Genomic DNA, 11,919 nt, shown 5'->3' on the forward strand with positions numbered 1-11,919 from the left:
TTGCAGCTCTGTAGAACTCTAGTTAGACCACACTTGCAGTATTGTGTTCAGTTCTGGTTGCCTCATTATAGGAAGGATATGGAAGCTTTAGAGAGGGTGCAGAGGAGATGTACCAGGATGCTGCCTGGATTGGAGAACATGTCTTATAAGGATAGGTTGAGTGAGCTAGGGCTTTTCTCTTTGGAGAGGAGGAGGATGAGAGGTGACTTGGTAGAGGTGTACAAGATGATGAGAGGCATAGATCGAGTGGATAGTCAGAGACTTTTTCTCAGGGCGACAATGGCTAACAAGGTGGCATCATTTTAAGGTGATTGGAGGAAGATGTAAGGGGGATGTCAGGGGTAAGTTTTTTACACAGAGGGTGGTGGGTGTGTGGAATGCACTGCCAGCAGAGGCTGTGGGGGCAGATACATTGGGGACATTTAAGAGACTCTTAGATAGACACATGAATGATACAGAAATGGAGGACTATGTGGGAGGGAAGTGTTAGATAGATCTTAGAGCAGGATAAAATGTCGGCACAACATTGTGGGCCGAAGGGCCTGTACTGTGCTGTAGTGTTCTATGTTTTATTTGGAAAGCTCTACCCCAAAGGGCAACTGAGGCAGAGTTATTGAATATATTCAAGGCAGAGACTGACGGACATTTAAACAACAAGGGAAAGAAATGGAAAGTGCTACTGGGACTAAGATTGGATTGCCCATGAATGCCAAACCATGATTGGGGGTAGACTGCAGTATTCCTGCTCCTATTTATTTTATTCTAATGTAATTAATAATAAATCAATAAGTTTCTAGTTTTCTTTCACTCTCTCCCTCTTCTCTTAATAATGGAGTGGTCCTTGAGCCACCACCTTCCCATTCCTCTTGTAATTTTCCAACCTGTAATTTCTCACCTATTTCATTTTGTGTCCGAAGGTAGAAGACATTAGGATCTAGGTTAACTCCCCTGTTTACATATTAAATTCAAGAAGTATCTCCCACAGACATACTTTCAAATTCTTAGTACGTTATCCTGATCCTCCTCTTTGTAGCAATACAAAGTTCATTGAACAAGAATTCCATTTCTGCATTTCTTATTAAAGTCTCACCTGCATCTAACTTTAATAGCCCTACATGCCACTGTCTTTTAGTAAATTTATAAAAAATATCACTGTTAGGTACAATATTTCTTCCTGGTTATTATGACATACAGTACTTCCTTTTATAACTTGCTTTGAAATGCTGTGTTGCTATCTATTGTTATCCCAGTGCATTGGATTTCCACTTTTTGTGGAAACATTTTAAGCTTCATCAACCTCATTTGTTGACAAGTTTGCTCAACAGGATAAGAGATGTGAACAAGTGTCCTAGTTTTGTATTATACCAAAGGCTTGTTTCTTTTTGTCTGTTTACCCAGTAACAACTCAGCTAAATTTACAGATTATTTTATTGTTCATTTTCTCAAAGTTTGTCTTACTGTATCTTAACCCTTATTTGTGCTTGCCCCCATCCCTTTTTAACATCAAATTCTGCTCATTGTTTGCAAGATATTCTTTTAATGTCAGATTGTTGAGTAATTCTGCTTCCTTATTCATCCCTGAATCTACTGTTTGGAGCAAAAACTCGGTAGATGCTGGAAATCTGAAACAAAAACAGAAATTGCTGATTTCTGGTATTTTCCATTTTTGTCCTGAATCCACTAAATCTGATGGATAAATACCCTGTTTTGTAAGAGGCGAAGCACTCCAATATAGTAGATGGATAAAGGCAGAAAGTGGATATTTCAGACACCTCCTGCTCCATCTTTGGAAACGTCAACAGTTCTCACATTGGCATCACCAGTCACCAGAGAACCCACAAAACCAGAGTGGAACTGCCTAAGAAAAAGAAGGATATTTTGGCCTATCTTAAGATCACAAGAATTAACTGCTGTAATATGGTATATTCTGAGGGCATTCATATAGATCAACAGGTGAATCAGAATCAGGTTCATTATCACTGACTCATACGTCGTGAAATTTGTTGTTTTGTGGCAGCAGTACAGTGCAATGACAAAATTTACTATAAATTACAAAATAATGCAAAAAAAAGGAATAACGAGGTTGCAATCATGGGTTCATGGACCATTCAGAAATCTGATGGTGGAGGGGAAGAAGCTGTTCCTAGATCATTGAATGTGGATCTTCAGGCTCCTGTACCTCCTCCCTGATGGTAGTAACGAAAAGAAGGCCATGCCCGGGTGGTGAGGGTCCTTAGTGAAGGATGCTGCCTTCTTGAGGCACCACCCCTTGAAGATGTCCTCAATGGTGGGGAGAGTTATGCCCGTGATGGAGCTTGAATATCCATAATTTTTCCCCAGATCAAAAACAAAACAACAGGAAATGATTAACTTTATTTCGTCTTAATACCTGATGAAAATAGAATGTATGAAGTGTGCTGAATGTATTTATATGTAAAATGAATGTCAGCGTTATCTTGTGACAGCCAGAGGACTAGAAGCACAATCAGGAGGTCAGGATGCAAACCTGAGCAGCTTGTGAAGGGGGAAAACAAATTTGACTTCCCAAAGACACTGTTGTTACCCTGTCAAGATAGAGATATTGGAGATGTCAGGAGGTAGCACTTTTGCTTCTGTTCTTCAATGCCCAATGCAGAGACACAAGTAGAAAAAGTTAGGTTAATACTGTAGTAGAGGACTGAAGGAGTGCTGAATCATCCAAGGTGCCATCTTTTGGATGAGAGGCTAGACTGTCTGTTCTCTCAGATGGATATATAAGGATCTTTTCTCCCTCTACCCTAGCCAGCATTCCTCAATCCAGATCACTTAAACAGATTATCTGGTCATATCACATCATTGTTTGTTGGGCTTGCTGTGCGTTAATAGGCTCTTTTACCTACATTATAACAGTAACTCAATAACTTCAGTTCAAAATAACTTTGTTCGATGTAAAGCACTTTGGGATTCTCTGAATTTGTGAAAACAGCTTCGTGCAGATGACCCCAGGTTATGGGGGGAGTGGGTGCATTCCTAGAAAATGGACCGTATCAGGATTTTCTGTAACGCAAAGCCATGCCACCTCCACATGTATCAAGAAATGCAAGTTGAAAGATGATAAACTTTGTGTTTATTTATTTACTTTTCCTCACATAAATTCTTTGAGTGAATTTTATTCCGTATACCAATTTTTGGGTATTGATTTGTGAATTCTGTAAAGGCAAATTTCCATAACCTGAATGGCTGTAATGCAGGGGTCACCTGTAATCGCAAATTCTTCTTTCTTTCTCTGCTTAGCACACCACATGTTAACAAACTCAATGAAGTATACCTAGGCACTTTAAGCTTGTTAGATTTTTAGAATGAGCAATTAAAGATATGTTTTGAATCCAGCTCTTCTCTTCATATTCTCTCCACTTAATCTGCACAGTAGTTGCTGAATCAAGCAAGACTGTTCCATTTATAAATGTGTTTCTTTTACAAACCTCTGATCCCACGCCTATGTCTGGGGACCAGTTGATAAGCTAATTCATCAGCCAGACTCATGACATGCATCAGCTGATCTTGAATGCCTGCCAGTAGGAGCCCTGCTTCAAAGCAAAGAAGTGGAAAGGTCGCTCAAACTCTTAACAAGGCAACAAAGCTGTTCAATGACTTACCATCCTGTTTATCTGCATTTCAACCATTTGCAGTAATCCAAGTTTCAAAATACCTGTTTTCTACGCCTCTTGCAACAGCCACTGTTACACAATGTTCAGAAAAAGTACTGCATGCATTCTATATGCAGTTTTTTGTAGAACCTCACCCAAGTGACTGGCTGTTCTTAACTCATGTTTTGCATCTTTAATTTCTTTGAGGGGAAATTTATTTGCTTGTCCATGGGATGTGGACATCACTGGCAATGCTGATATTTATTGACACTGGAACTGAGGAGACAGTTAAGCCTCAATAATATTGCAATAAGTCAAGCGGATCAATGACAGTCAAAACATCTTAGCTTATTGAATAACAGAATCTTTTGGGCATGCACCTACATAATGTCAGCATGATAATTACACTTAGAGATTGTCACTAACACCCCAGTCATGTCCTTGGCCGACATTCACATGCAGTGTCACTGTTGGAATCAAATATAAACAGTGGTTCAAATGGAATCACTCCTGTCTCTCAGTCAGAGGTATGTGAATTCAAGACCCGTCCAAAGATTTGCACAGACTTTGTACAGAACGTGCAACACAGATACATGGCCTATAATTCAACCCACCTCTGTAGGTGTTTATGTTCCATACGAGCTTCCACCATTCTTCATCTAACCCTATTTGTATATTTTTCTAATCATTTCTCCCTCATTGGTTTATCAAACTTCTTAAATTCATCTATGATACTTACCTCTATTCCTTTTAAAGAATTCTGTCTCAAAACTCCTTCTCATAGCTCCAAAGGGGAGATCCTGCATAACAAATCTGTTAGAATTCTTTGAGGAGGTTACAAGCAGGTTAGACAAAGGAGTCAGTGGATGCAATTTACTTGGATTTTCAGAAGGCCTTTGACAAGGTGCTGCACACAAGGCTGCCAAACAAGATAAGAGCCCATGGTATTAGAGGTAAGGTACTAGCATGGAGAGGATGTTTCCATTAGTAGGAGAGTCTAGGATAAAAGGACACAGCCTCAGAATAAGGGGACGCCCCTTTAAAACTGAGATGATGAGGAATTTCTTCAGCCAGAGGGTGTGAATCTGTGGAATTTGTTGCCACAGAGGGCTGCGGATGCCAAGTCATTGGGTGTATTTAAGGCAGAGATTGATAGGTTCTTGATTGGTAAGGGGGTTAAGGGTTACGGGGAGGAGGCAGGACAATGGGGTTGAAAAACAAATTAGCCATGATTGAACGGTGGAGCTGGCTCAGTGGGCCGAATGGCCTAATTCTGCTCCTATTGTTTAGGGTCTTTTGGTCAAAGAAGCAATGCTGTGTAGTTGAAAACTGGCTTAACCTGAAGTAGAGCAATATTGCGCTAATTTATAGCTGACTTGGTACCCATCTGGAAATTTCACTGAAGACAAGTTTTATCTGCATTCACATTCTGTTTCCAACCCTCCAACAATGTCAAACATTATGCAACATGCAAAATGCCTCAGCAGTTCTTATTTATTCATGTCACACCAGGTTTTACTAACCTTGTTTCCCTGAAACCATGCTGTCTAAAAGTTAGGCCGCACTTGGAGCATTGTGTGCAGTTCTGGTCACCACACTATAGGAAGGGTATGGTTAAGCTAGAGAGGGTTACTGTAGGTTCCAGCATTTTCCTAACTGGCAATCTCGGGCTAACAGGTCAGTGGATCCTTGTTTTGTCTCTCCCTCCTTTCTTAAATAGTGGGGTCACATTTGCTACCTTCCGGTCTGCAGGAACCATTTCAAAATCTACAAAGTTTTGGAACCACGACATCCATTATCTTCACTTCTCTCAAAATTCTGGCATGTAGATCTTGTGGCTTTAGATTTATTACTTTTTGGATCCATTAACTTATCAAGTACTAATACTACGTTCTTAAATTCTTTCTTAAATTTCCTCAGTTAGTTCTTCAGTACTCTTGGGAGGCTTTTGTGTTTTCTCTGAACATGAACACAATTCCTCCTTATTCCGCATTATAAATTGTCCCATCGTTGTCTAGAAGGGACCCACATTGACCCTCACTAATCTTTTCTTTTTTGCATACTTTTAGAAGCTCTTGTAATCTGTTTTTTTCTTCTGTTTCTTTCCAGCTTGCTCTCATCTGATTTCTAATTGAACTATGTAATTTTCAAGCTCCTAATTCTATCATATTATGTCCACTCTTTACAAGATTAACCCTTTCTCATTGCTCAATACTAGATCAAAAATAGCCTGTTCCTGGTTGGTTCCTCAACCTACTGAGAAATCCATCTCATAGAAATCCACCTACACCTCAAATCCATCTCAGGAATTTATCCTGTACTTTATTACTACTCATTTGATTTGCCCAGGTTGTAGGTCCAGATTAAAGTCCCCCCACAATTGCTATATTACACCTGTTATATGTACCTCTAATTTACTTACTTATACTGTGTCCAACCTCACTACTACTAATCCTAGATCTATAAACAATGTTTTTTACACCTACTGCTTCTTTGCTCCACCCAAACTAGTTTGAATCCTAAACCAGGATCTTCCAAACCAAGATCCTTTCAAATTGCTATACTGATGTCATCTCTTACTAATAATGTCTGTTTTTTTTGCCTGAGTTCCTAAATGTTGTAAATACCTTGGAGTATTTAGTTTGGTCACCCTGCAGCCATATATCTGTAATGACAATTAGGCCATACTCCTTTGTGACTATTTGTACCATTAATTCATCCACCTTGTTACAGATACAGTGTACATTTAGATAGCTTCTAAATTTGGACATCTAGCATTTTTCTGCACCCTCACCCTATTTGCTGTGTGTTCTTTTCCCACTCCCATTTCCCCTGCTTACTGTGGAGTAAATAACTCAAACTTACAGCTTTGTTTCTCTCCATTCCTGACTTTCCTCTCAGATTCCTACCCTCTTGCAAATTTAGCTTAAACCCACCCCAAAAGCAGTAGCAATTGCCTTTGCAAGTGGAAACAACTTATAGAGTATAATTTCTAATTTTAAAGACATTATCAGATCATCTCTTGTCTAGAGAGCCCTGGTCTATTCAACCTTTCCTTCATAGTTGTAACTTCTTAGTTCTGGTGTAATCCTTGTGAATATTGTTTGCACACTCTCCAGTCTTTGTAATATGGAGAGCAGAACTGTCTGTAGCCCTGTTAAGTATGGTCAAATTGTCTGTATATTTCTCTAGTCGCAATGCTCTCTCTCATTGCTTAGGCACTGAAAATCTGTTGTGCTTTATGTTTGAGGCTATGGTTTTTTAGTTCCATCTTTTCCTCCTGAACCATTTATTTCATAATTTCTGCAATTTCTTGAAGACATCACATCCTCCATTTATAGCTGAAGTTTGTTTGCTTGAGGCAATAGTTCCATTTCCTACAATAGCTTCATTGTGGTTTTGAATCAGATTTCTCCATGTAATGCCATTCATGTGACGTTTCTGTGCCTAATGGCTGATACATCAGTCATTTTTTCCAATAACTTCACAGGCAGCAGGGGGAGAATGTTCACTTTATTACCTAGCTTTAAATACAGATTCAGGTCTTAACAGGCACCAGTCAGCCCCTGCACTAACTAAAAAAATAGAACCATTAAAAGCTGATCAACATAATCTCCATTCAGAAAAATTTCTGTAGGTCTAACAGTAGAAGTTTGACATTCAAAACATTAATTCCAGAATAAGAAACAATTTGTTTTCTAAATTTTTCCTACCAGACCCTCTCTAATCCAGTACAGAAAGTAAGAGAGACTTTACTGTGTTGTGTGGTCTTGAAGGAGTCGAATCACAAAAGAGACCAATCTTACAACCTTCCTCCTTCTTAGGCATCCCTCAGGATTGAGGATGATTTAGCTCCGGTGTTCTGGAGGATGGGCTTGGCCTCATTGCTGCACAATGCTCTATTCAGTTGGACCTTGCCATACTACCTGTCTTTTGTACAGAAGTTTATGCAGAAAAACACCTTTGACCACAAGTCCACCGGGTAGTGGTAAGCATTGAATGTCCTGGAGGCCCTGCGGGAGAAGATGATGGATCCTGTGGGATTGTTTCCCAAGCAGATCTCAGAATCTTTTGGCAGAATGCCTCATCGCCAGAACTTGCGAGCAAGCACCAAGACCTCAATTGGCTGGCAGTGAGAGGGCTCCTCCCCATCAGATCCTTCATGCACAGTTGAGGCCTCAATGCCATTACACGCTGCCCTCAAGATGGCTGCAGTGTGTCCACCTTCTCGCGGACTGTGCACTTGCAGTGGTCCTTGTTGAGGTTTGCCCCAGCTGCATTACAGAGCACTCTCTGATCTTCACACTGTTCCTAGGGATGCATATCAAGAAAAACATCAACTGTTGCTGGAAGATTATCAGGTGAAAGATGCAGTTTGGTTTGCTCAAAATTTGCTTTTCTTCCGGTGTAAGGATATAGTGAATGCTGCTGACTGGCACATTCCAGAGTGTAGGAGTACATGCTGAAGGATGCACTGAAGCTCAGTGCAGCCACCACAAAGGCTTTGTGAGGAACAACCGCAGTCTGGGATCTTGCTGCCATTGTACACTGAAGGGCTGAGCCCTGTGTAACAGCCTCTCAAGCACTTCATGGGTGTGTTTTTTAAGGTGGAAACATGAGCGGCATTGACACAGTGTAAGAAAAGTTATTAATTTGATGGACAATGAATTTAGCAAAAGACGTACTAATTGTATCTACTGTATAATGAATAAAATATATTTTTGATATATAAACAAAAACGCAGTCAGGTTTTATGGGTCCTGAGGAAGCTAATGAGGCCAGTATGCAAATTGCAGAGCTACCCACAAATAGTGCAGACGGTGGCTGACAGTGAAGGCAAGTGGGTAGTTTGTGAGGTGGTCCATACTTCTGCTACTAACATAGGATGTCTGCGTGCTCCCAATGAACGGCCTCAAGGCTCTGAATACCATCCTAAACTCTAGTCTGGGAATCATGTTCCAGGAATTCCCAGGAGTCAGTGAAGAGGCTTCATTTCTTCAAGGCAGCTTTCAAGGCATCCTTGAATCTTTTCCTCTGTCCACCTGGTAATCTTTTCTCATAACAGAGCTCCGAATAGAGTGTCTGCTTCAGGGATCTGGTGTCAGTTATGTGAACAACATGGCTTGCCTAACATAACTGGCTGAGTGTAACTTTTGCCTCAGTATTGCAGGATGTTGGCCTTAGAGAGGACACTGACATTAGATTGTTTATCCTCCCAGTGAATTTGGAGAATTATGCAGAGACAGCAGAGGACAGAGGGCAATTTTCCAGCGCTGTGGAGTACCTTCACCAATATGACTGCAATGGTTCACAAAGGCAGCTCACTGTAATTTGCTCAGGGAATGGATAATAAATGATCTAGACTGCAGTCCACATCTTGTAAATTAATAAAAAAAATATTGTCTAGGATACCAGGGAGAACTCCTGATAGCTTCTTCAATGTTAAAACAGAAAATACTGGAAACACTCAGCATCTTGTGCTGAAACATGAATTGTTCTTTTTCCACAGGTGGTGTCTGACCTGCTGGTTGTTTACAGCACTTTCAAATTTTATTTCAGATTTCCAGCATCTGAAAGTTTTTTTTTGATTTTCAAATGCTCTTTTCCAATATTGCCTTGAGATCTTGTAACTGAGGGCAGGTAAAGAGAGACTTTCACATCACATCCAAAAGTTTCCTGCTCTGACAGTGCAGCATTCCTTCAGAAGTGCTCCAGACTCACCAGTGTGAGACTGAAGCCCATGGTTCCAAGACAAGTGCCACTCAATGTGTGCAACCAACACCTCACTACACACTCCCCCCACCCAAACTCAGGAAGGACCATGGTCATCTGGGCAAATAATTAACATTAGTCAGTACACTGAAGATAAAGGGAATGAAGAGCAGAATGCTGTGGGCTCAGTACTTGCTTTACTCAGAAGTGTTGTTTCCCTCCAAGCCTCAGTGGACCTGAAAGGATTCGTACAGTATATGTGTTCTTGGCCAGCTCCCATGGGAGCATAGAAGTCTTTGGTCAACTGAACTGATCGGAGCTTACTGAACCACAACAACAAAGTTGATGACTGCAGCAAAACTTTACAGCATGTTGTTAAGCACAAGTTTTTCTTTCATTAATTCTGGGAGTGGCTTTAAAAGTTTGAATTCTGTAGCAATATTAAGAGAGAAAAATATATCAAGATAAATAAAGTCTTACTTCTATAGAATAGAAACTAAATAATTCATATAGCTACTTTCACCTCTTCAGAACACCGAGATGCCTTACACCAAGTGTAGGTGTGGCTGTAATTTAGAAAATGTGGTAAGCACTGACTCCAGCAAGATTCCACAAACAGTGAAGTGATAATGATTAAAAGCTGTCTTGTGATGTTGTCTGAACACTAAACATTGCTCATGCTGTTGATAAAGCTCTCCTACCCTTTTCGAAAATAATGTTTTGTCCATCTGAGAAGCTCTGTTGGTTTAAAATTTCATTCAAAAAATCTTACTCAATAACACAAAAGAGGGACTGACTGGATTACATCTTGGAAATGGAATTTGAAACCTAAGGCTTCTGTTTACCTACTGTTCCCCAAAGAGGCCTGTCATTTTGGTGCCCATGTGTGACTGGACTCCACATCAACATTGACCATTAATGGTGCTCTGAAGTGAACCAGCATCTTTTTTAGTAGTTCAAGGAAGAAGCCCAGCACCACTTCCTCAGAACAACTGGAAATGTCTGTTCAAATGCAGGCCTTCCCAGTTATGTCCAATTCCCAAGAGCGAACTTTACATTTCACAGTTTTCATACTTAAAGTGAAGATACTTTATTTCAAATTCATACATAAAACTCCATATTCAGAAACAAATCAGTCATTATTGATTCCTAATAAATATATTTTAAGTTTTTAGTTAGTTTTAATTGAGCATTGCACAGCACCATGTCAAACTTCATATTTACTGTCAGTCAGTACAGGAGAAAATCTCCATTGTTATGCTGTTAGAATATCTAAAAGTGCAAGTGATTCAGCGAACGATTACTCACTTTATCCAATGCAGGCAGTGTTTGTGATTTTAAATATATGGTTTTTCAACTCCTTCCTTACACTGAGCAGAGCCCATTGCAGAAGCACAGCAACACAGACACGAGACCCATGACACAAGACTTACTACAGCAATTGATGATGGGAAGAGGCAGGATCAAAGTAACACAAGATCTGAGATTTAACAAAGGTGGGGGGGTGGTGTTGGGGAACAGTGCTACAAGAGCTATGATGCAAGGGGCTTGGCCACATTAATGAACTGGTAAGGAGCAGATATAATGAATAGCCCACCTTATCGAAATTATAAGATTACCTTTGGGCAAATTCGTTCTCAACACATTAGCAGCTACTCCCTTTCAACCATTCAGTTCTTGAACCAACCTGCACAACCCTAATCACTACCTCAATATAGCAACACAAAGCTCACTTTGCACTACAATGGATCTTTTTTTGTTCTAATTGTGTTCTTTCTTGTATAATTTTGTATGTTTGTTTTTCTTGTGAATGTTGTGTCTCTGAGGCTATGTGCTTGTGATGCTGCTGCAAGTAAGTTTTTTATTGCACCTGTGCATACATGTGCATATGACAATAAACTTGACTTTGATACTTTGATTTTGAAAGAAATGAAGATTTTAATCCTGTGATTTTGCTCCTTATCTCAGTGGTGGTCATCAAGGGGGCACTTCTCCAAGAGGGGGTTGAGGAAAAGGTCACGCACCCCTGATGGAAGGGAACACTGGTAGAGCCCAAAGGCCACTGTTGGGCCCACAGGGATTAAAGCAGAATTAAAGCAGATCATTTGCTTTCTCACATCCAGTTCAACTCTATTTTGTCAGAAGTGAAGGGGCCACATTGAGTGAATTCTTGGTCTGCTGACCTTGGTACACATTCACTGCCACTTTGCTTGCTCTATTTTCATTCCCCTTCTTACTTAACCCTCAGGTTTCACATTGATAGCCTCCTAAATGCCCCCACTCACCTCCACTGAATACCATTGGCAAGAGACTTTTCTTCAGGTACTCAGCCTGGCTTCTGAGTGTTGCAGCTCAGGAGTCAGCATAAAAGTCTGATACACTGCTCAGTCCAAGGTACCCATGCTGCACTTCCTAGCAACAGATTATCTGAATGGTGATTAATACAGAGCTCTGGCTGACTTCTGTCAACTGAACTTTGGACTTCTTGGCAATTTGGTGCCATAACACAATAATGCAAAAAGTGGAAGGTTGCGCAAAACTGCTTGCATCAGGGAGAATAACACATTTACTTAAATTCACC

The sequence above is a fragment of the Pristis pectinata genome, chromosome 33 (assembly GCF_009764475.1).
Source record: "Pristis pectinata isolate sPriPec2 chromosome 33, sPriPec2.1.pri, whole genome shotgun sequence".
Lineage (NCBI taxonomy): Eukaryota > Metazoa > Chordata > Chondrichthyes > Rhinopristiformes > Pristidae > Pristis > Pristis pectinata.